The following is a 25,094-nucleotide window of genomic DNA, read 5'->3' on the forward strand; positions in this document are numbered from 1 at the left end:
TTACTTCTTTCTCTGTCTCCCCCCCCCCCCCCCCCATATCCAGTATCCCTTTGTCCCTCTCCTTCCCCCCGGTCCCCTTTTTCTTGTTTTCCTTCCATCCCTGTCCTCCCTTTCCTCATTTCCTTGCCTACGCATCACCCCTTTTTTTCTTTCTCCATTTTTCCACTGTCCCATATCCCTTCTTTCCTCCTTTCTTTCCTCCCTATCCCATTCTCTCTTTCTCTTTCCATCCGCTGTCCCCCCCTTTCCCCCTGTGTTGTCTCTCCTGTTCCATATCTCTCCTCTCTGTCTTTTCTAATCCCCTTGCCCCTGTTTTTCCATCTTTACACCTCACCCGCCCCCCCTTTATTGTTTCTTCCCTGCTGCCCTCCCTTTCTCCTCCCCCCGCAGTCTCCTCTTTCCTCCACATCTCCTATTTTCTTTTCCCCCTTTCTCCCTTGCTTTCCACCCATGTCACCTGTTTTCCCCTTGCTGTCCCCCTTCCTGTCGCCCTGTTCCCCTACCATCCCCTCCCACGTCGCACCTTTCCTCCTTACTGTTCCCCTTTGTCATCCATTTTCACCTTTGCCTTCCCTCTTTGTTGCCCCTTTCCCTCTTCCCTTGCGTCCTTTTGCCTTCCCTCCTTCCACCATTGCCTCTTTCCCTGTTGCCATCCCCCGGATCCCCCCTTTTCCCTTTCCTTCCTTCTCAGTTCCCCCTGCACCCCACGTGTCCCATGTGCCCCCTCTCTCCCCCCGTCCCATTTCTCTCTTTACTTCCCCCCACTTCATCTTCTGTCTCCCCCTTTCTGCTTTTCTTTTCTCCCCAGTCTGCTGTCCCCCCTTTCCCCTTTTCTTTCCACCTCCCCTTTTCTCCCTTTCCCCCTCCCTGCGCACACCCCTTTCCTCTGCCCCTTCCCCCTATTTTTTTTAATTATTTTTTATTTTTTTAGTATAGAATCACACGCATACATTTCCACCTGAAGGGAAAGGGGGAGGGACAAGCCCTTTCCCGAGAACAGACAGCAGCTTTACTGCCACACTAACAATGGCTGCAAAATTTCTTCAAATGGATCAACACTCATTTGAAGTCTTCAAATACTTCTCATCTTTAAAGGAGGTGCCGCATGTCCACCTGAATCCTTCCTCTGTCTTCTGGCCTATTTGGTCATCCGCTGAAATAGGATGATGCCATTTATGGCAGCCCAAGGTCCATGGTGGGGGGTGTATGCCTCAGAGGAGGGAGATTCATAGGGGACATTAGAAAACATTACAATCTGGAAACATGGGTGGGAGCCATTGAAATAGAGAAAACCCTCTCATTTTACTATCTATTGACATATGACTATGTGTTTGCGTATAGCGAAGGTGTTCAAAATAAAAATCTACTCTACAAAAAACCTCCTCTATTACATAAAGGATTTTAGAATATAAAATATGTGTCCCACAGTCCATTTTTACCTTTATTGTTCTCTCTCTGCCTGGCTCCCCGTCCCCATTCTTTAATTGCTCTGTCTCTCCCCTTCAGCTCATCAAGGTTTTTTGCTACGTTTCAGTTTATCTCTGTCTACCTCACTGCCCCCTTTTTTAATTCCTTCTTCTCCGCCTTGTGGCCCATTGCTCTTTTTTGGTTGTTTTTTTTTTTTTTTTTTCCATCTCTGTCAGCGTGGTTTCCTGTTGCTTCCTTCTTCCTGGCCTGTAGCCCATCGCTGTTGCATTGGGTTTACCACGCGAGGTGTTGTTAGCTGGGGCGGGGGCTGCAGGGGTGGGTTCTGTGAGAAGACACCGGGTGTTGTTCCCATGTTGGGCACAGCCAGTTCCCATGCTGAGACGGATGTGCTGCTGGTTAAAGCTGAGCCCATCGGCAGCGCTGGTAGGAAGCAGAGCAGAGGTTCTCCTGCAGCCTGTAGTGAAGACCATGGTGAGGCAGGCTGTTCCCCTGCAGTCCAGGGAGGTCCAGAGTGGAGCCAACGTGCCCCTGTGTCGCGTGGAGGACCCGAGGCCGGAGCAGGTGGCTGTGCCTGAAGGAAGCCGAGAGCCTGTGCGAGACCTGCGGCCTCATGGGAGGGACCCCCCACTGGAGCAGAAAAAGAGCCTGAGGAGGAAGGAGCCGCAACCCCCATGCCATGTCCCCGTGCGTTGGTCAGGGGTGGGATGTAGAGAAGTCAGGAGAGAAGAGGCGCCCAGGAAAAGAGGGAGGGGTGGCAGGAAGGTGTTTTATTTTGCGTTTGTTCCTGTTTGTCATTATTTGATTAACAGTAAGTTAAATTAATTTCCCCTCCTACCTTTCCCTCTCTGATTCCCCAAACTAATTTTAACTTCTTGCCCGTGTGGCTTGTGCTATGTCACTTTTCAAATTGTCTTCCTACCTCTCCCTCCATGCAGCTCTGCGTACCTAGGTTTGAATTCTGGTGTATGATTCTTGTATCCCATCACTTCCAAAATTTTCTGTCCTTGTCTCCCTCTAGCCATCTCCCTGTCTGTAAATCCCCATTCTTCCCTCTCTTTCCTGCACCCAGTCACTCTTTTTTCACTTTCTTTTTACATTTCCCTGTCCCTATTTTTTATTTTTTGTCTATGTTTCGTGTACCATATTGCGTTTCGAAATTTTCTTTCAATGTTTACCTCTGTCCGGATCCCTGGTGTTATTTTTTATGTCTTGCCAATGTTTCTTTTCCCCCTGACACGGTAGAAATTTTCCCCGCCCCTTGTCTTGTCTCCGTCTTCTTGTCCTGCCGGTCCCTTTGGCCTCTGCCCTGCTCCCTGTCAGTCTTATTTGTTCCTCCATCTCTATGCCTGTTATTTTGCGCAGTCTGTCCGCTCTCCTCTCTCTACGTGGCTGTCCCACTCCCCACCCCTCTCTTGTTTGCAGCGTGCTGTTTTCTGCTTCCCTGTCTCACACCTCTTCTCTATGTCCCTCTGTCCTTCCTCCTGCTTTTCTCTTGCCTTTTCTCCCTCTGTCCTGTTGCGTTTGGGCACTGAGCCTTATAGCCAACTCACTGCTGGGATTTCTTGCATACATTAATGAATAAACTTTTCCTGCCTCTTCTGTGCCCCTGGATGTGTTTGCATCCCCTGGGTGCAGAGGTCGTGGCTGGGGACAGGGGCAGGGGAGGGGGCGATGTGCTGTGGGGCTTTGGCAACGGCCCCTGCTCCTGACGGGCTCCAGCTGTGGGCTGGGGCAGCCCAGGTGGGACCAGTGAGGTGATGGTGGGACGGGGCCAAGGGTTTAAAAAGGCTGCAGGTGGGGATGAGTGGGGGCAGCCTCAGGTGCAGCCAGTGAGGCTGAGGATGGGGCTGGCCCTGCTGTGCCAAGGGTCGGGGGCTGCCTGGGCACACATGCCTGCTGGAGCTGGCTGAGGAGTGAAAAGAAGGGGGTTCCACAGGCAGCTGCCCCCAGCAAGGAATGGACAGTCCCCACGGTGCGGAAGGATCACTCCCAGCCATTCCTGACAGCGCACACCACCAGCTCACAGCTCCAGGACGTCGGTACCTCTGTCAGCTGCACATGTGAGCCACCGTGCCTCTGGGAAGCCTCGGGGGAGAGTTTAATAGTATGCTTTTTGTTTTTTCCATTCCATTTCGATGAATTCCCGACTTTACTGAAAATGGAAATTTGTGTTTTTCACTAATGTTGCTGTGTACTGTGTAAGTTGATGATATAATTACTCTTTATAGGGCTGATGATGAGACTATCAAGCAGGGGTTCAGGTTATCATCTTGTATGTGTCTGTATATGGAGTTTCAGTATTTTTAAAGAAAGCAGAAGGGACATAAGGCATAGTGTATTTCAGGTGATGGGACCGTTCATTGCATTTCCCCTTCACCCTTCCCTGTCCCCTTTCCCTGTTTTCCCCCTTCTTCCCTGTGTTCCCCCATTCCCCCCTTTTCCCTTTCTTTCCCGTTCTCCTCATCCCCCTTTACCCTTCTTTTCCTTGTCCCCTTTCCCCTTTCTTCCCTCCCGTCCCACCTTTTCCCTCTTTCCCTTTATTCCCCCACCCCATGTTCCCCTTTTCCTTTCCCTTTCTTCCACCCTGTCGCCCCTTTCCCCCTTTGCCTTTCTTTCCCCCTGTCCAATGTCCCCTATTTCCCCTTTTGTTCTACCTCCCCTGTTCCCTCATTATCCCTTATACCCCCCACCCCCCGAGCCCTTTCTTCCCCACAGTACTGTCCCCCTTTTCCCCTTCCTTTCCCCTATGCCTCCTGTTTTGCTCTTTCCCCTTTCTTTCCCTTCATCCTTGGTACCCCCTTTAATTCTTCCCCATTTCCCCAACCCCGTTGCCCCTTTCCCCATCCTTTCCCTCTGTCCTTTCCCCCCTTGTCACTCCTTTCCCTCTGCCCTTTCCCCCCCATTACCCCGTTCCTTCTTTTTCAATGACGCTCTCCCAATGTGTTCCATGCTCCCCCTTCCTCCCTTGTTTCCCCCTTTCCTTCTCCTGCATCCCCCCTTTTCCCTACCCTTCTTTCTCAGTTCCCCCTACCATCTGTGTTCCGTGTCCCCCCTTCCCCATTTCCTCACCCCCCATCACCCCTTTTCTTTCTCCATTTTTCCTCCGTCCCATTTCTCCCTTTCTTTCCCCCACTCCATCCGCTGTCCCCCTCTTTCCACCTGTCTTGTCTCTCCTGTTCCAGGTCCCCCCTCTCTCTTTCTACCCCCCTTTGTTTCTGTTTTTCCATCTTCACACCTCACCCACCCCCCCTTCATTGTTTCTTCCCTGCTGTCTCCCCTTTCTTCTTTTTTTTTTTTTCCCCAGCTGTCTCCTCTTTCCTCCTTTCTTGGCTCCCCCTTTTCCCCCTTATTCCCACGTTGAACCCTCCCCCCCACTTCTCCCCCCCCTCCTCACATGGCCCTTGTGATCTCGCAGGTCTTCTTGCTCAAATGTGACTTCCATCACGGCATGATTCTTCTTGCTGAGAGTTTTCTCTCACCTTGAGGCACATTGTTTGTAGTGTTCTGTGTAGTATCTGTGCATGTCCGCGTGGCTCGGAGTCACCCCGCCCAGGGGTGTAGAGTCAGGGGTAGGTGGGATACCTTTAAGAGTATACGGTTTATATTTTGATGTGTCGAGGCAAAAGCGGTAAGATCATTTCGGACCGAGTAGCCGTCAGTGGGTTTTGCGAACAGGTTTTTCATTAACGCTTCATGGAGAAGGACAGAGCTCTGCAGGAGGGGCCATTCAGCGGTGGCGCCAGAGACTGCATCTCAGACGAAAGGAGGCTGCCGAGAGTGAAAAACGGTGGTTTTGAAGATAGAGTCTGTAAGAAACCAGAGAGGGCCCAAGTGCGTGGGGCATTTGAAGGGGTTCCCGGACGCAGACAGGACTAGCATGACTTTTCCCCGCTGGGGCCTTTGCTGTGAGAGCATGGCTGGACGTTTGCGGTTTTGGCTCTGGAGGCTGCCGAGAGAGAAAAAGGGTGGTTTTCAGGATGGTGTCCACAGGAAAGCAGTGAGGTCCAAAAGGTGTGGGGCATTTTAAGGGGTTCCTGGAGGCAGTGAGAATCAGCATGCCTTTTCCCCACTGGGGCCTTTGCTGTGGGAGTAGTGGCTGGATGTTTCCATTTTTTGCTTTGGAGACTGCTGAGAGTGAAATACGGTGATTTTGAGGATGGAGTCCACAGCAAAGGAGAGAGGTCCAAAATATGTGGGGCATTTGAAGGGGTTCTCGGAGGCAGTGAGGACCAGCATGAGTTTTCCCCGCTGGGGCCTTTGCTGTGGGAGCAGAGGCTGGACGTTTGCGTTTTTTGCTTCGGAGGTTGCAGAGAGTGAAAAACTGTGGTTCTTAGTCTAGAGTCGGTAGGAAAGCAGAGAGGGCCCAAGTGTGTGGGGCATTTGAAGGGGTTTCCGGAGGCAGTGAGGACCAGCATGACTTTTCCCCCCTGGCACCTTTGCTGTGGGAGCAGTGGCTGGACATTTGCGGTTTTTGCTCCGGCGTCTGCCGAGAGAGAAAAACGGTGGTTTTGAGGATGGAGTCCACAGGAAAGCAGAAAGGTCCAAAAGGTGTGGGGCATTTGAAGGGGTTCTCCGAGGCAGTGAGGACCAGCATGACTATTCCCGACTGGCACCTTTGCTGTGGGTGCAGTGGCTGGACGTTTGCGGTTTTTGCTCCGGCGTCTGCCGAGAGAGAAAAACGGTGGTTTTGAGGATAGAGTCCACAGGAAAGCAGAGAGATCCAAAAGGTGTGGGGCATTTGAAGGGTTCCCGGAGGCAGTGAGGGCCAGCATGACTTTTCCTCCCTGGCACCGTTGCTGTGAGAGCAGCAGCTGGACGTTTGCGGTTTTTGCTCTGGGGGCTGCTGAGAGAGAAAAACCGTGGTTCTTAGTCTAGAGTCGGTAGGAAAGCAGAGAGGACCCAAGTGTGTGGGGCATTTGAAGGCGTGTCTGGAGGCAGTGAGGACCAGACTCACTTTTCCGCCCTGGCACCTTTGCTGTGGGAGCAGCGCGTAGATGTTGGCGTTTTTTGCTCCGGAGTGTGCAGAGAGTGAAAACTGTGGTTCTGAGGATGGATTCCACAGGAAAGCAGAGAGGTCCTAAAGGTGTGGGGTATTTGAAGGGGTTCCCGGAGGCAGTGAGAACCAGCATGCCTTTTCCCCACTGGGGCCTTTGCTGTGGGAGCAGTGGCTGGACGTTTCCATTTTTTGCTTTGGAGGATGCCGAGAGTGAAAAAAGGTGGTTTTGAGGATAGAGTCCACAGGAAAGCAGAGAGGTCTAAAGGGTGTGGGGCATTTGAAGGGGTTCCCGGAGGCAGTGAGGACCAGCATGACTTTCCCCCCCTGGCACCTTTGCTGTGGGAGCAGTGGCTGGATGTTTGCATTTTTTGCTCCGGAGGCTGCCGAGAGTGAAAAATCGTGGTTCTTAGTCTAGTGTCGGTAGGAAAGCAGAGAGGGCCCAAGTGTGTGGGGCATTTGAAGGCGTACCCGGAGGCAGTGAGGACCAGCATGACTTTTCCCTGCTGGGGCCTTTGCTGTGGGAGCAGCGGGTGGACGTTGGCGTTTTTTGCTCTGGAGGCTGCCGATAGTGAAAAACGGTGGTTTTGAGTTTACAGTCCACAGGAAAGCTGAGAGGTCCAAAAGGTGTGAGTCATTTGAAGGGGTTCCCGGAGGCAGTGAGGACCAGCATGACTTTTCCCCGCTTTGGCTTTTGCTGTGGCAGCAGCGGCTGGACGTTTGCTTTTTTTGCTCCGGAGGCTGCCGAGAGAGAAAAAAGGTGGTTTTGAGGATGGAGTCCACAGGAAAGCAGAGAGGTCCTAAAGGTGTGGGTCATTTGAAGGGGTTCTCGGAGGCAGTGAGGACCAGCATGAGTTTTCCCCGCTGGGGCCTTTGCTGTGGGAGCAGTGGCTGGACATTTCCATTTTTTGCTTTGGAAGCTGCCGAGAGTGAAATACGGTGGTTTTGAGGATAGAGTCCACAGGAAAGCAGAGATGTCCAAAAGGTGTGGGGCATTTGCGGGGCTTCCTAGAGGCAGTGAGTACCAGAATGACTTTTCCTCACTGGGGCCTTTGCTGTGGGAGCAGTGGCTGGACGTTTGCGGTTATTGTTCCAGAGGCTGCCGAGAGTGAAAAACGGGGGTTCTGAGGCTAAAGTGTTTAGGAAAGCATAGAGGGCCCAATTGTGTGGGGCATTTGAAGGGGTTCCTGGAGGTAGTGAGGACCAGCATGACTTTGCGCCCCTGGCACCTTTGCTGTGGGAGCAGCGGCTGGACGTTTGTGGTTTTTGCTCCGGAGGCTGCCGAGGGTGAAAAACGGTGGTTTTGAGGATGGAGTCCGTAGGAAAGCAGAGAGGTCCAAAAGGTGTGGCGCATTTGCAGGGGTTCCCGGAGGCAGTGAGAACCAGCATGCCTTTTCCCCACTGGGACATTTACTGTGGGAGCAGTGGCTGTACGTTTCCATTTTTTGCTCCGGAGGCTGCAGAGAGAGAAAAACGTTGGTTTTGAGGATGGATTCCACAGGAAAGCAGTGAGGTCAAAAAGGTGTGGGGCATTCGAAGGGGTTCCCGGAGGCAGTGAGGACCAGCATGACTTTTCCCCCCTGGCACATTTTCTGTGGGAGCAGAAGCAGGATATTTGCGTTTTTTGCTCCGGAGCTGCCGAGAGTGAAAAACGTTGGTTTTGAGGATGGATTCCACAGGAAAGCAGTGAGGTCCAAAAGGTGTGGGGCATTTGAAGGGGTTTCTGGAGGCAGTGAGGACCAGCATGACTTTACCCCACTGGGGTCTTTGCTGAGGGAGCAGTGGCTGGACGTCTGCGGTTTTTGCTCTGGAGGCTGCTGAGAGTGAATAACGGTGTTTTTCAGGATAGAGTCCACAGGAAAGCAGAGAGGTCCAGAAGGTGTAAGGCATTTGAAGGGGTTCCCGAGGCAGTGAGGACCAGCATGACTTTTCCCCGCTGGCACCTTTGCTGTTGGAGCAGCGGGTGGACGTTGGCGTTTTTTGCTCCGGAGTGTGCAGAGAGTGAAAAACTGTGGTTCTGTGGATGGATTCCACAGGAAAGCAGAAAGGTCCAAAAGGTGTGGGGCATTTGAAGGGGTTCCCGGAGGCAGTGAGGACCAGCATGACTTTTCCCCCCTGGCACCTGTGCTGTGGGAGCAGTGGCTGGACGTTTGCGATTTTTGTTCCGGAGGCTGCCGAGAGTGAAAAACTGTGGTTCTTAGTCTACTGTCGGTCGGAAAGCAGAGAGGGCCCATGTGTGTATGGCATTTCAAAGGTTTCTCAGAGGCAATGAGGACCAGCATGACTTTTCCTTCCTGGCACCTTTGCGGTGGGATCAGCGGCTGGACGTTTGCTTTTTTTGCTCTGGAGTCTGCCGAGAGTGAAAAACGATGTTTTTGAGGATGGATTCCACAGGAAAGCAGAGAGGTCCAAAAGGTGTGGGGCATTCGAAGGGATTCCCGGAGGCAGTGAGGACCAGCATGACTTTTACCCCCTGGCACCTTTTCTGTGGGAGCAGCGGCTGGACATTTGCATTTTTTGCTCCGGAGGCTGCCGAGAGTGAAAAACGGTGGTTTTGAGGATGGAGTGCACAGGAAAGCAGAGAGGGCCCAAGTATGTGGGGCATTCGAAGGGGTTCCCGGAGGCAGTGAGGACCAGCATGACTTTTCCCCCCTTGCACCTGTGCTGTGGGAGTAGTGGCTGGACGTTTGCGGTTTTTTCTCCGGAGGCTGCAGAGAGTGAAAAACACTGGTTTTGAGGATGGATTCCACAGGAAAGCAGAGAGGTCCAAAAGGTGTGGGGCATTCGAAGGGATTCCCGGAGGCAGTGAGGACCAGCATGACTTTTCCCCCCTGGCACATTTTCTGTGGGAGCAGTAGCAGGATATTTGCGCTTTTTGCTTCGGAGCTGCTGAGAGTGAAAAACAATGTTTTTGAGGATGGAGTCCACAGTAAAGCAGAAAGGTCCAAAAGGTGTGGGGCATTTGAAGGGGTTCCCGGAGGCAGTGAGGACCAGAATGACTTTTACCCCCTGGCACCTTTTCTGTGGGAGCAGCGGCTGGACATTTGCATTTTTTGCTCCGGAGGCTGCCGAGAGTGAAAAACGGTGGTTTTGAGGATGGAGTGCACGGGAAAGCAGAGAGGGCCCAAGTGTTTGGGGCATTTGAAGGGGTTCCCGGAGGCAGTGAGCACCAGCATGCCTTTTCCCCACTGGGGTCTTTGGTGTGGGAGCAGTGGCTGGACGTCTGCATTTTTTGTTCTGGAGGCTGCCGAGAGTGAAAAACGGTGGTTTTGAGGATAGAGTCCACAGGAAAGCAGAGAGGGCCCAAGTGTGTGGGGCATTTGAAGGGGTTCCCGGAGGCAGAGAGGACCAGCATGACTTTTCCCCCTTGGCACATTTTCTGTGGGAGCAGTGCCTGGATACTTGCGTTTTTTGCTCCGGAGCTGCCGAGAGTGAAAAACGTTGGTTTTAAGGATGGAGTCCACAGGAAAGCAGAGAGGTCCAAAAGGTGTGGGGCATTTGAAGGGGTTCCCGGAGGCAGTGAGGACCAGCATGAGTTTTCCCCCCTGGCACCTTTGCTGTGGGAGGAGTTGCTGGACTCTTGCGTTTTTTTTCTCTGGAGGCTGCGAGAGTGAAAAATTTTGTGTTATAGGCTAGAGTTGGTAGGAAAGCAGAGAGGTGCAAAAGGTGTGGGGCATTTGAATGGGTTCCCGGAGGCAGTCAGGAACAGCATGATTTTTTTCTACTGGCACCTTTTCTGTGAGAGCAGCGGCTGGACGTTTGCATTTTTTGCTCCGGTGGCTGCCGAGCGTGAAATACGGTGGCTTTGAGGATGGATTCCACAGGAAAGCAGAGAGGTCCAAAAGGTGTGGGGCATTTGAAGGAGTTCCCGGAGGCAGTGAGGACCAGCATGACTTTTCCCCCCTGGGACCTTTGCTGTGGGAGCAGTGCCTGGATACTTGCGTTTTTTGCTACGGAGCTGCCAAGAGTGAAAAACGGTGGTTCTGAGGTTAGAATCGATAGGAAAGCAGAGAGGGTCCAAGTGTGTGGGACATTTTAAGGGGTTCCCGGAGGCAGTGAGGACCAGCATGACTTTTCCCCCCTGGCACCTTTGCTGTGGGAGCAGTGGCTGGACGTTTGCGGTTTTTGCTCCGGAGGCTGCCGAGAGTGAAAAACCATGGTTCTTAGTCTGTTGTTGGTAGGAAAGCAGAGAGGGCTTAAGTGTGTAGGGCATTTGAAGGCGTACGCGGAGGCAGTGAGGACCAGATTCACTTTTCCCCCCTGGGACCTTTGCTGTGGGAGCAGCTGGTGGACGTTGGCATTTTATGCTCCGGAGTCTGCAGAGAGTGAAAAACTGTGGTTTTGAGGATGGATTCCACATGAAAGCAGAGAGGTCCAAAAGGTGTGGGGCATTCGAAGGGGTTCCCGGAGGCAGTGAGGACCAGCATGACTTTTCCCCCCTGGCACATTTGCTGTGGTAGGAGTTACTGGACTTTTGCGATTTTTTTTCTCTGGTGGCTGCCGTGAGTGAAAACCGGTGCTTTTGAGGATGGAGTCCACAGGAAAGCAGAGAGGTCCGAAAGGTGTGGGGCATTTGAAGGGGTTCCCGGAGGCAGTGAGGACCAGCATCACTTTTCCCCCCTGGGGCCTTTGCTGTGGGAGGAGTTGGTGGACTTTTGCGTTTTTTTTTTCTCGGGAGGCTGCCAAGAGTGAAAAATGTTGGGTTTGAGGCTAGAGTCAGTAGGAAAGCAGATAGGGTCCAAGTGTGTATGGCATTTGAAAGGGTTCTTGGAGGCAGTGAGGACCAGACTCAGTTTTTCCCCCTGGCACCTTTGCTTTGTGAGCAGCGGGTGGACGTTGGCCTTTTTTTGCTCTGGAGGCTGCCGAGAGTGAAAAACGGTGTTTTTGAGGATGGAGTCCACAGGAAAGCAGAGAGGGCTGAAATGTGTGGGGCATTTGAAGGGGTTCACAGAGGCAGTGAGGACCAGCAGGACTTTTCCCCCCTGGCACCTTTGCTGTGGGAGGAGTCTGGACTTTTGCGATTTTTTGCTCCGGAGCCTGCGAGAGTGAAAAATGTTGGGTTTGAGGCTACAGTCTGTAGGAAAGCAGAGAGGTCCAAAAGGTGTGGGACATTTGAAGGGGTTCCCGGAGGCAGTGAGAACCAGAATGACTTTTCCTCACTGGGGCCTTTGTAGTGGGAGCAGTGGCTGTACGTTTCCATTTTTTGCTTTGGAGGCTGCCGAGAATGAAAAAAGGTGGTTTTGAGGATAGAGTCCACAGGAAAGCAGAGAGGTCCAAAAGGTGTGGGGCATTTGAAGGGGTTCCCGGAGGCAGTGAGGAACAGCATGACTTTTCCCCGCTGTGGCCTTTGCTGTGGGAGCAATGGCTGGATGTTTGCGGATTTTGTTCCGGAGGCTGCCGAGAGTGAAAAACGGTGATTTTTAGGATGGAGTCTACAAAAAAGCAGAGAGGTCCAAAAGGGGTAGGGCATTTGAAGGGGTACCCAGAGGCAGTGAGGACCAGCATGACTTTTCTCCCCTGGCACTTGTGCTGTGTGAGCAGTGGCTGGACGTTTCCATTTTTTGCTTTGGAGGCTGCCGAGAGTGAAAAAAAATGGTTTTGAGGATAGAGTTCACAGGAAAGCAGAGAGGGCTGAAGTGTGTGGGGGATTTGAAGGGGTTCCTGGAGGCAGTGAGGACTAGCATGACTTTTCCCCGCTGTGGCCTTTGCTGTGCGAGCAGCGGCTGGACGTTTGCCGATTTTGTTCCGGAGGCTGCCGAGAGTGAAAGACGGTGGTTTTTAGGATGGAGTCCACAAAAGAGCAGAGAGGTCTGAAAAATGTGGGGCATTTGAAGCGGTTCCCGGAGGCAGTGAGGAACAGCATGACTTTTCCCCACTGGCACCTTTTTTGTGAGAGGAGCGGCTGGACGTTTGCATTTTATGCTCCGGAGGCTGCCAAGAGTGAAAAACCATTGTTCTTAGTCTACTCTCGGTAGGAAAGCAGAGAGGGCCCCAGTGTTTGGGGCATTTGAAGACATACCCGGAGGCATTGAGGACCAGACTCAGTTTTCCCAAAACTTTTTGTTTTGACGCGCATTTGGGGTTTGGCCAGGTACAGGTTTGTGCACGACTCGGTTGCGGAGCGTATGCGTGAGCACGCATATGTCAGACAGCAGGTGGGCATGGTGGAACGTGGCTGGGCATTGTTGATCTTGCATGTATGTGACTTGGAATGTTCATAGAGGCGTGCGTGCCTGAGCGTCATTTGTGACTGTTTGTGCGCAACCGGAGTGCCTTAGAGCCCCAGTTTGTGGGTGTTAGGTGCTGTAGGAGTCTCACTACAGCATACTCATCAGGATAACCAAAGTTAGACACATGAAATAGCCAAATTAGGAAAGGGCATGCCTCGTGGCATTCAAGGAGATGTTCCTATAGTAAAGGGGATGGCCTGTACGTGTGCCCTTTCCTGGTGCCATGCCACACTTAGTATTTTCCACATTTTCAGATATACAAACACTCCCCAGCACAGGACAACCTGTACACTAATTGCCCACACAATTACCTAATTAGCATCTCATTATGCAAATGATGCAATTAATTATGCAAATCACAAATTTTTTTCTTTGGCCTTCGGCCTCCACTTTTCGGCCTCCACTTTTCGGCCTCCACTTTTCGGCCTCCACTTTTCGGCCTCCACTTTTCGGCCTCCACTTTTCGGCCTCCACTTTTCGGCCTCCACTTTTCGGCCTCCGGCCTCCACTTTCCGGCCTCCCTTTTCCAGCCTCCGGCCTCCCTTTTCCAGCCTCCGGCCTCCAGCCTCCATTTTTCGGCCTCCACTTTCCGGCCTCCGATCTCCACTTTCCGGCCTCCACTTTTTGGCCTCCGGCCTCCACCTTCCCGCGTCTATCTTCTTTGCCTCCACCTTCCGGCCTCCACCTCCTAACTGTTTTTCCTGTTTTTCCATCTTTATGCCTTGCCCATCCCCTCTTTCTACCCCAGTGTTTCTACTTTCCCTTCCCCCCTTTCCTTTTTTCCCCTCATCCCCCCCTTTTTGTTTTTCCCCCGTCCCACTTTTCCTCCTTTTTGTTCTGCACTGTTCCATCCCCCCTTTCCTCCTTTCTTTCTGTACTGTTCCATCCTCCCTTTCCCCTCTCCTCCTTATTCTCAAGCCATCCTTCTCCCTGGTTTCCCCTTTCCTTGCCCCCACCCAAAGCTGTCTCTGCACTTCCCCCTTTCCATTTTCTTCCCTCCAGTTACACTCTCCCTTTTCCTGACCCTCATGCTCTGTACCCACTTTCTGTCTTTCCCTGTTGGCTTCCCTGCTGTTGCCACTTTACTTCTTTCTCTGTCTCCCCCCCCCCCATATCCAGTATCCCTTTGTCCCTCTCCTTCCCCCCGGTCCTCTTTTTCTCGTTTTCCTTCCATCCCTGTCCTCTCTTTCCTCATTTCCTTGCCTACGCATCACCCCGTTTTTTCTTTCTCCATTTTTCCACTGTCCCATATCCCTTCTTTCCTCCTTTCTTTCCTCCCTATCCCATTCTCTCTTTCTCTTTCCATCCGCTGTCCCCCCCTTTCCCCCTGTGTTGTCTCTCCTGTTCCATATCTCTCCTCTCTGTCTTTCTAATCCCCTTGCCCCTGTTTTTCCATCTTTACACCTCACCCGCCCCCCCTTTATTGTTTCTTCCCTGCTGCCCTCCCTTTCTCCTCCCCCCGCAGTCTCCTCTTTCCTCCACATCTCCTATTTTCTTTTCCCCCTTTCTCCCTTGCTTTCCACCCATGTCACCTGTTTTCCCCTTGCTGTCCCCCTTCCTGTTGCCCTGTTCCCCTACCATCCCCTCCCACGTCGCACCTTTCCTCCTTACTGTTCCCCTTTGTCATCCATTTTCACCTTTGCCTTCCCTCTTTGTTGCCCCTTTCCCTCTTCCCTTGCATCCCTCCTTCCACCATTGCCTCTTTCCCTGTTGCCATCCCCCGGATCCCCCCTTTTCCCTTTCCTTCCTTCTCAGTTCCCCCTGCACCCCACGTGTCCCATGTGCCCCCTCTCTCCCCCCATCCCATTTCTCTCTTTACTTCCCCCCACTTCATCTTCTGTCTCCCCCTTTCTGCTTTTCTTTTCTCCCCAGTCTGCTGTCCCCCCTTTCCCCTTTTCTTTCCACCTCCCCTTTTCTCCCTTTCCCCCTCCCTGCGCACACCCCTTCCCCTGCCCCTTCCCCCTATTTTTTTTAATTATTTTTTATTTTTTTAGTATAGAATCACACGCATACATTTCCACCGGAAGGGAAAGGGGGAGGGACAAGCCCTTTCCGGAGAACAGACAGCAGCTTTACTGCCACACTAACAATGGCTGCAAAATTTCTTCAAATGGATCAACACTCATTTGAAGTCTTCAAATACTTCTCATCTTTAAAAGAGGTCCACCTGAATCCTTCCTCTTTCTTCTGGCCTATTTGGTAATCCGCTGAAATAGGATGATGCCATTTACGGCAGCCCAAGGTCCATGGTGGGGGGTGTATGCCTCAGAGGAGGGAGATTCATAGGGGACATTAGAAAACATTACAATCTGGAAACATGGGTGGGAGCCATTGAAATAGAGAAAACCCTCTCATTTTACTATCTATTGACATATGACTATGTGTTTGCGTATAGCGAAGGTGTTCAAAATAAAAATCTACTCTACAAAAAACCTCCTCTATTACATAAAGGATTTTAGAATATAAAATATGTGTCCCACAGTCCATTTTTACCTTTATTGTTCTCTCTCTGCCTGGCTCCCTGTCCCCATTCTTTAATTGCTCTGTCCCTCCCCTTCAGCTCATCAAGGTTTTTTGCTACGTTTCAGTTTATCTCTGTCTACCTCACTGCCCCCTTTTTTAATTCCTTCTTCTCTGCCTTGTGGCTCATTGCTCTTTTTTGTTTGTGTTTTTTTTTTTTTTTTTTTCTTTTTTTTCGATCTCTGTCAGCGTGGTTTCCTGTTGCTTCCTTCTTCCTGGCCTGTAGCCCATCGCTGTTGCATTGGGTTTACCACGCGAGGTGTCGTTAGCTGGGGCGGGGGCTGCAGGGGTGGGTTCTGTGAGAAGACACCGGGTGTTGTTCCCATGTTGGGCACAGCCAGTTCCCACGCTGAGACGGATGTGCTGCTGGTTAAAGCTGAGCCCATCGGCAGCGCTGGTAGGAAGCAGAGCAGAGGTTCTCCTGCAGCCTGTAGTGAAGACCATGGTGAGGCAGGCTGTTCCCCTGCAGTCCAGGGAGGTCCAGGGTGGAGCCAACGGGCCCCTGCGGCGCGTGGAGGACCCGAGGCCGGAGCAGGTGGCTGTGCCTGAAGGAAGCCGAGAGCCTGTGCGAGACCTGCGGCCTCATGGGAGGGACCCCCCACTGGAGCAGAAAAAGAGCCTGAGGAGGAAGGAGCCGCAACCCCCATGCCATGTCCCCTTACCTTGGTCAGGGGTGGGATGCAGAGAAGTCAGGAGAGAAGAGGCGCCCAGGAAAAGAGGGAGGGGTGGCAGGAAGGTGTTTTTTGGATTTGTTCTTATTTGCATTATTTGAGGAACAATGACTTAATTTCCCCAAGTTGAGCCTGGTTTGTCTGTGACAGTAATTGGTAAGTAATCTCTGTCTTTATCTTGACCTATAAGCTTGTCTGCTGTATTTTCTCTCCCTCTCCTGTTTCTTATTCCATTTGCTTTTTAAATTTTATCACTAGGTGAACTTTTATTCAGTTAGCTATCCCCATTTTGTAATGTTTTCCTGTCTGCGTCTTACCCTGTTGCTATATCTCTTTCTATGTTTACTTTTATGAAGTTGCCAATACTCATTTATTAAGTGTTCTGTGCCGGTCATGTACCCTGTTGCTTTTAAAGATTTTTATTTAGTTTGCTGTCCCTATAATTTCATTTTTATTTATTTCTTTGTCTAATTGCTCTTGCTTTTAACTTGTTCTTTCTATCTGCTTTTATCTCGTTGTCTGTGTTTATTTTAACCTTTTTTCTTCTTTCATTAATGCTGACAGTTTTGAAAATCTTCATTCTACGTGTCCGATTCAGTTCGCTGTTCATAGTTTCTAGTTTTTTGCCTGTTTCCCTAATACCCTTTATTGGTTATCTTTTTTAATTTTCTCATCTTTCCTTAGTGCCATCGCTTCTAAAATTCTCTTTTACATCTGTTTTAGTTTGCCGTTAATCTTTGTCTTTACTTCCCCTGTTGCCTATCGCTTTTTTAATGTTCTTGCTATGCCTACTTTTAGTCTCTTTGCCATCTTATAAAAATTGTCTTCCTTTGTGCTATTGCTTTTTAACTTTTCTTCCTACTCCTGCATTTTAGTTTGCCATTGCTATTTTCTAATTTTTTCCTTGATTCTTTAATCACACATATTCTGAAGACTTTCTGTCAACATTTATCTCCTTTGCTGTCTGTATTTTTAATTATTTCTTGCCTTTCCTTAGTGCCCTCTCTTTTTAAATTTTCTTTCTATGTCTTTTGAGATTGCCATCGCTATTTTTTGATTTTCTTTCTTATTTACTCGATCCCCGATCAAATTTTCTGTCTGAGCTCTTACCCTCAGACACCTGTCCTCTCTTTGTTTGTGCCTCAGAGTTCTCTTATCGTCCTCTCTGCCATCTAGCGTGCTTCCATTTGGTCCCCAGACTCTTCGGACTCCCTCCTCACATCCCTGAGTCTTCTTTGGTCTCTCTCACCATGTCGCAACACCTACGGATGCTTTCAAGGTTGCCCTTAGCACACCTTTAGCTTTATCGCAGGCATCACACCCCTTTTGTTCCCTCGGAAGAGTTCCTGAGTCCGTATCTGCTACCCAGAGTGGGAAACCAAAGTTTTCCCTAGTGTTTCTAGCTAGATCGGCAAAGCCTTAGACCGCAAGATGTAACATCAACGTAGCAAACTTTGGCGGAACTCCTTAGTGCATGAACAGCTAGTAGTTTTGCATGACTTTGATACAGTGTAACCTAACTAACTTAATGAAATTGTATAAGTAATAATAATGAAGATTGTATACTTAACATTATGAATTAGAGTGACTGTTTCGGTCAAGGGGAAACTGTAATTCTTCAAAATGAAAAACGGGACCGTTCTGCCCAGAATCATCAGAAGACAGATGACATACATCAACGGATGAGACAGAGAGATCCTGAAACTGCATAAGGCGGTAAAATCACCTGCACTAAAACTCCAGTCATCAAAGAGGACACGTAACCGTTGAACAATTTGATCGATCAAGAGCCACACTCGTCACGTTAACATGTGCATGAATAGCTTATGCAATAGAATGTGAGGCTTTAAAAAGCACAGGAAAAGAACCCACGGGGTCCCTCTTTGGAGGCCCCGAGCTGTTAATAAATCAACTTTGTGACAGAACCTGGGGCACAAACTCTTTATTTACGGTCAGAGGCTAAGACCAGTTCCACCTAGACTCCTTTCTGAGGAGTTTAGAAAGGAAGGGGTTCTGGTCTGAACCTCGCGACTCCGGCGGGCAGGTGTTCCCAGACCGTTCTTCAAGACCCAGCCCAGTCCTTCCGTCCTCTCTTCCCTCAAGCTGTGCCTCTATTAGTTTCCTGGGCCTCCAATGACACGGTTACTCTGTTGAAATTCAATCATCGCGTTCCCAGTCATTTTTCTGTCCCTCTGACTTCCGACACTTTCCCTGTGCTCCACATCCATCTTGTAGCTCTTTAGGTGGGGCCATCTTTGAGCCGTAGAGCTCAAACCCAGACATTTGTTCTTCTACACTACCTAGGATTGCGCATCCTGTCCCCTGCGACCCGAGACCATCTGTACTCCACTCAGAGGATCACCCGAGTTCCTCCTTGTCATCCCCAAGCCTTCTTTGGTCTCTCATAGACACCCCTCTCCTCACCATCAAGACGCTTCCCAAGACCCTCCTCGATCTCCCCAGCACCTCATAGCACTTAATCTCCCTTTCTTTCAGTCCGTCAGAGCCTCTGGATTTTCTTTGTGTGGGAGCTAGTCCTTGGAAAATAGACCGTGTGTATAGCAAATTGTGAAGGACGCCTTAACCTTGAGACTAGATAACAGGAAAGTTGGCAGAAAGAGTAAAACAAGAACAGGTGTCAGCAAGAAAAATAACGCTTGAGCAAGATTAAACAATATGCTAATGTTAACCAATCATGGGTGAAATAACCCTGCGTGCTCGCCGCATGCACAAAGCGAGACAGCCAATCAAACAATGTGTGATCGCGTGTACAAGATATGAATGACTATATATGTAACCCGAGTGTTAGCAATAAACGGAGCTTAGCGGAGATTAACGCTAACATACATCGTATCGGTGTGCTTGCTCCCCTCTACCTGGCCGCAACATTCTGGTGACCCCGATGTGATACAGAAGACGTGATACAGAAGCTGCGCTGCAACTGAGAGAGACCAGGACGGCTAAGCGGACGAGAGAAGGTAGAGATCCCGGCTGCTCGAGAGAGGCAGGAAAAAAGAAGAGAAACGTGGCCACGGCTGACCGGTGAGTCAGGCAGACTGCGGTCTGGTTCGGGACGGGATCCGCTGTATCAGCGATAGAAAAAGCTACGATAGACGGGTTGTTAAGCGTAGCAAAGAAAACAGGGCACCAAATACCCCAGCAGGAGCTCACAGACTTCTTGTTTTGGTGCCGGCGCCGGGGACTATTACAAGCCACTGGACAGTTATTCGATCAAGACCAGTGGAGGCACATAGGTGAGGAATTATGGCAAAGTGTACAAAGTGGACAAAAAGGGAGTAAGCAGTTAGCGCGGACTTATCGGCAAGTGCGTCTCATGATAGAACAAGTACATGCTGACGCCGAGGTTGCAGCTGCTTTACGAGACGCACTGAGTAAAGGGAGGGAGCAGACAGAGAAGGAGGAGGCGGATAATCCTACAGATTGGGGGCCTCTCTCTGATCCTGTTCCCCCAGTGAAACCCTTTCACAATATTGCCGCCCCTGTAACCAAAAAGGGCGAGTTCGACGATCTAATTCCGTCCTGGGACCCTAACGAAAAAGTGCCACCGTATCCTAATACCGAGGGGGCTTCTGCACCTCCGGAAGAGCCGACACCAATGGAACTTCAGTTGCCCGAGGTGCCAATAGAACCACCACTATTACCGTTACCCAAAGATGACTGGGATCTGGCGGAACAGTTAGGAGAACAGAAAGATCTCATGACTAAGCTTTTGCAAGAAATACGGAAGTTGGACAAAAAAGGACATGAGGGAAGGAGGGAGGAACTGTATAAGCGGGCAATGGAGGCTATAAAAGAGGGCCTGGAAAATACAGAGAAACAAGTTGATAATAGAGATCAGCAGGTATGGGGGGGGTCGGGAAGGAATAAAACGAGCAATTAAAGCAGGTAGAATGTCGATAGCAGAAGGTCAAAAAGAGCTAAAACGGATTTTTGGAGCAGCAAACGGCCTGACTGAGGAAGAGAAACGAGAGTTAGAGGAGAAGATATCCCGGGAGGAACAAGATAAGGGATATATCCCAAGAGATTCTAATTTTGATATGAGTAAACGTTGGAGGGGTATTATAACACAGGCTAATTTATCCGGGGAGGTCACCCTTGAGCCCTTTGTGTCTGCCCCCGTGATAACTACGGCAAATGGCCCTGAGTGGAGACCGTTAGATTGGCAGTTGGTCTCCAAGCTCCAGCAGAATATTATGGCTTATGGAGCAAATAACTCAGTTGTGTGGAGACAAATGACTGCCTTCCTGAAGTATAAGGATGTAGTTCCAGCAGACGTCAGAGTGCTTATGGAGACTTTGTTAGGACCGACCGCCTTTACATTATTTCTTGCAAAATGGCAAGAAAAATTAGAAGAAAAACAATTAGATAATGTTAATTTACCGGATGGGGACCCGCTACGATTTGCTACTCTACAACAACTGATGGGATCTGGCCCGTATAGAGATCCCCAAAGGCAAGCGGCACTAGCCCCGAGGGTGTTAGCTCAAAGTAAGGCTGCCGCCCTTGAAGCTTTTTCCATGTTGCCGCACATGGGGAAGCCCAGCCCTCCATATATACATATAAAGCAAGGGGAAAATGAACCATTTCTTACCTTTGTTGATAGAATAAGAGAGGCCGTTGATCAGGCCCCTGATACAGATTTTGAGCTAAAAACAACGCTGGTAAAGGAAGTAGCAGCTCAGAATGCGAATGGCACTTGTAAACGTTTGCTCGCTACGCTGTGTCCAGGGTCCTCCCTCATACAAATGGTAGAAATTTGTTCTCGAGCTCCCTGGGAAGAGGAGAAGCAAAAGGCAAGCATCCATGCCACCGCCTTAGCCGCTGCACTAAAGCAAGGGGGGTTGGGAAGGGGAGACCGTGGACCAGGAGTGTGCTTTCGATGTGGGAAAATGGATCATCTGAAACGTTTTTGCCCAATGCGCCCCTCTAACAATTCGTCTTCTCCTTCTGTGTTCTCGGGAATATGCAATCGCTGTGAAAAATTCGGCCACCGGGCCGCTGAGTGCCGCTCGCGATTTAAAAAGGATGGTACTCCGTTGCCGGGAAACCAGAACAGCCGCGGGTCGGGCGCGGCTCAGAAATACCCGACAAACAGAAGACACGCCACAGTTGCCTCAACGAGCTTGCCGCAGCCACCGCCGGAAGCGCAGGAGTCGATTTGGCCGTGGCAAGAACCGTAACTATTACTACAGGAGAGGTAACCCTAATAGACTCCACGGCAACAGGACCATTGGGGATGGGGTTAAGTGCCTTGCTTATAGGACGTTCGTCAGCGAGTAGAGCGGGAATTTTTGTATTACCAGGTCTTATTGATGCCGATTATACAGGAATAATTAAGATAATGGTTAAAGTATTTGCTCCTCCTGTAACCATTACCCAAGGAAGCAGAATAGCACAGCTTGTCCCGTTTAAATCGAGAGTGCCCGTCGCAAAACACGCAATTCGAGGGGCGGGCGCCTTTGGTAGTTCAGGACAAACTGCGGGACCTTTGGTCCTCTTTACCACCAAAATTGGGGTAGAAAGACCTCAGCGACAGGTGAGAATAACTCTTGAAGGTGAACCAATAACAAGGACAGAAATCAAAATGATGTTAGACACAGGATCCGATGTTACAATTGTCCCTGCTTCAGCATGGCCAGAGCATTGGCCCCTGACCAAGTCTGCTACCGTGGTTAGTGGTATAGGAGGAGCATCAATTACAATGCAAAGTACCCTTTTTTGTTGTATTGAAGATAAACAGGAAAGGAGGCAAGCCTGGGTAAAGCCCTATGTCATGCACACACCCCTGTGGATTTTAGGTCGTGATGTGATGTCCCAATGGGGGATTACGTTGCAAACTTCGGGTTTCTGATAGCGGCCATTGAGGGGCAGAGGCTGCCCACGGTAAAACTGCAATGGGAATCAGATGTACCGGTGTGGGTATCTCAGTGGCCGCTGACTGAAGACAAGTTAGAGCCTCTGCAGCAATTAGTCGAGGAACAATTGAAATTAGGACATATTAAGCCATCATTCAGTGAGTGGAATACCCCTATTTTTGTTATAAAAAAGAAATCAGGAAAATGGAGGCTCTTGCATGACCTCAGAGCGGTAAACGCAATAATGAAACCTATGGGGGCGTTACAACCAGGCCTGCCTTCTCCAGTCGCATTACCAAAACATTGGCACTTACTGATTGTAGACTTGAAAGATTGTTTTTTCTCTATTCCCCTGCATCCCTCAGATACTGAACACTTTGCTTTTAGTGTGCCACAGAAAAACACCTGTCGCCCCACACTCAGGTATGAATGGACCGTACTTCCACAAGGTATGCGCAACAGCCCTACAATATGCCAATAGTATGTAAATCTAGCCATAACCAAGTGGAAGTCCAAGTATTGTGACGTAATAGTATATCACTATATGGACGATATCCTGTTAGCTAGAGAACAGGAAATTTCAGAGGATATGGAGAGTCATTTACTGAAATGTCTAGCCGAATATGGCCTACAGATAGCTCATGAGAAGATACAGAAAAATAGCCCTTGGTTATATTTAGGAATGACTGTCACAGAAACACGTATTAGGCCAGGAAAGCTGAGACTTCACACAGAAGTTAGAACAGTTAATGACCTACAAAAACTAGTGGGAGACATACAGTGGGTCCGCACAGGGTGCGGAATTACCAATGAAGACCTGGAACCCTTATTTAAGTTGTTACAAGGTTCCTCTGACCCAACAGAACCAAGGAAATTAACTACAGAAGCTACTGAAGCATTGTTAAAGATTGAACAAAAAATTGGCAATCAACAGGTATACCGCTATGACCCTTCTTCCCCTATAAAGGTTGCAGTCTATGGAACAGAACAGAACCGATCCGCTATAATTATGCAACAAGACAACGAAAAAATTACCATTTTAGAATGGGTATTCCCTGCTCATCTCCCAGGAGCATCGATCACGCCGTTGCCTGAGTACATTGGAGGCTTACTATTGTGAGCTAGGGAAAGAGTCAGGTTAGTATTTGGGACAGAGCCAATCTGTTTTATATTACCCTGGAAGACGACTGATCTGATCCACTCATGGGCCGAAAGTTCAGTTGCTTTTGCAATCGCTACCCACGGAGCGGAGCTATCTGTCCACTACCCATCTCATCCCTTATTCAAAACCACCTCCGTAATAGAAAGAGGTCCCGTTGTTAGCCAAAAGCCTATCCCCGGAGCAAAAACAATCTTTACTGATGCAAGCGGTCGCTCAGGAAAATACGGGTTTGCTTGGAAGGAACATGGAGAGTGGAAAACCAAAACGTGGGCAGAAAGAGGCCCTTCTGTCCAAGTATTAGAACTGAAAGCCTTAGTTATGACATTGAGCTACCATGGCTCAGAGCACATCAATGTCGTATCTGATTCACAGTATGCCGTAAGTTTACTAAATAGGATAGAAAGCGCCAAGATAGGGAAAATAACCACCCCTTATATAGCAGAATTAACAATACAGCTGTTTAGTTTGTTAGCATCTAGAATTCACCTAGTTTGGTGTACCCATATGAAGAGTCATACAAATATTCCAGGTATATTTGTAGAAGGCAATGCTGTCATTGACAAAGCTGTTTCCAGAGCACTCTCTTTGCAGGGTTTTGACGCAGCTAAAAAGGCCCATGAATTTTTCCATCAATCAGCACGAGGCTTACAGAGAGAATATGGTATCTCACGAACACAAGCTCGAAGCATTGTAGCTGCCTGTCCAGACTGTGCTCGACTCTCTCCCCTGCAGCAGCAAGGAGTTAACCCAAGAGGACTCGACTCACGAGCTGTATGGCAAACGGACATCACGGAGTATCCGTCGTTTGGACGGTTGAGATACCTACATGTTTCTGTGGACACACACAGCCACGCTGTTTGGGCAAACGGCACTCTCTTCATCTGCATTCCGATGCGTGCGACAACATTGGCTGCAAGCGTTTGCAGTCCTAGGGGTTCCACAAACTATAAAAACTGATAATGGGCCGAACTACACCAGTAAAAACTGCAATGACTTTTTGACGCGATGGTCCATATCAACGCGATGTTGACATATCACCGGAATCCCATACAATAGCACTGGCCAAGCTATTATAGAAAGATGGCACCAAGACATTGAAAGACTAATTAATTCTTTGAAAAAAGAGGGGGGGATGCCCCTCAACACACATGAGATCGTAGCAAAGGCTTGTTATGTATTAAATTGGAAAAATCCAGTAGCACTCAATGAAAAAGATCTAGAATTACCAATTAACATTCATTTTTCAAAACAGTCTATAACGCTAAATAAGGTGCCAGTCCAGGTATGGGACCCTAAGGCCGGAAAGTGGGAAAAAGATCAATACACTCTACTTACGTGGGGACGGGGATATGCTTGTGTCTCTACAGGTAACGAGCAACCCCATTGGGTACCTGCAAAATGGGTGCGACCCGACCTAGCCACGACGGATAAGTAGACTGTTATTCATTCTCTATGAACTTACGCAGAAGAAATAACGCAGGGTGAGGAACGGCAGCGCAGAGAACCATCGCCGAGGAAGATAAGAAGGCACTAACCGACCCACCTGTAAATTAGATAACATAGACGCTTGGTGCTGGTTTTGTTGAGGCGAAATCCTTAGGGAGTTTTGGTTTCGTTTCGATAAAACTAGTACTAGGTGCGCTTGCAATAATCACTATATACTAAGTGCGCTTGTAATAATCCTAATTGCTTCATGGAATTATTGTGGTGTTAAATAAGAAAAGAAAATGAAAGTTTTGATTATGCTATTGATTACCCTTTGGGGAATCCAACAGGAAGATGCCTTATGGATTCCACCACAGCCTAAGACTAACATTTGGGTAACCATGGCGAACCTGACCAAACAAGATGCAATTTGTTTGTCACTATCCTCGCCTGGAAACCCATTTTCTACATGTCTGGTGGGTCTGCCGGCAGATAATTGGCCATGTCCTAAGCTACCAGTCTGTAATTCCACCGAGCCAAAGAGCACAGTAGATAACTGGGATAGTTGGGTCCCACACCTGCCCCTAGCCCCCCAAGAACCTCAAGAATTGGAATTGTTAGGCTCTGTAAAAGTTGACGCATGCATATTGTTTAATCATTCTAGTAAACAATCAGGACCAATGAACCACATCACTGTAGTAAACTCCAGTTTACCTATATATCGAAATAGCACCTTCTGGTGCAATTATACATCACCAAACATTTCAGTATCTACAAACAACCCTCTCG

Source organism: Vanellus vanellus (assembly GCF_965231255.1).
Source record: "Vanellus vanellus genome assembly, contig: HAP1_SCAFFOLD_295, whole genome shotgun sequence".
NCBI lineage: Eukaryota > Metazoa > Chordata > Aves > Charadriiformes > Charadriidae > Vanellus > Vanellus vanellus.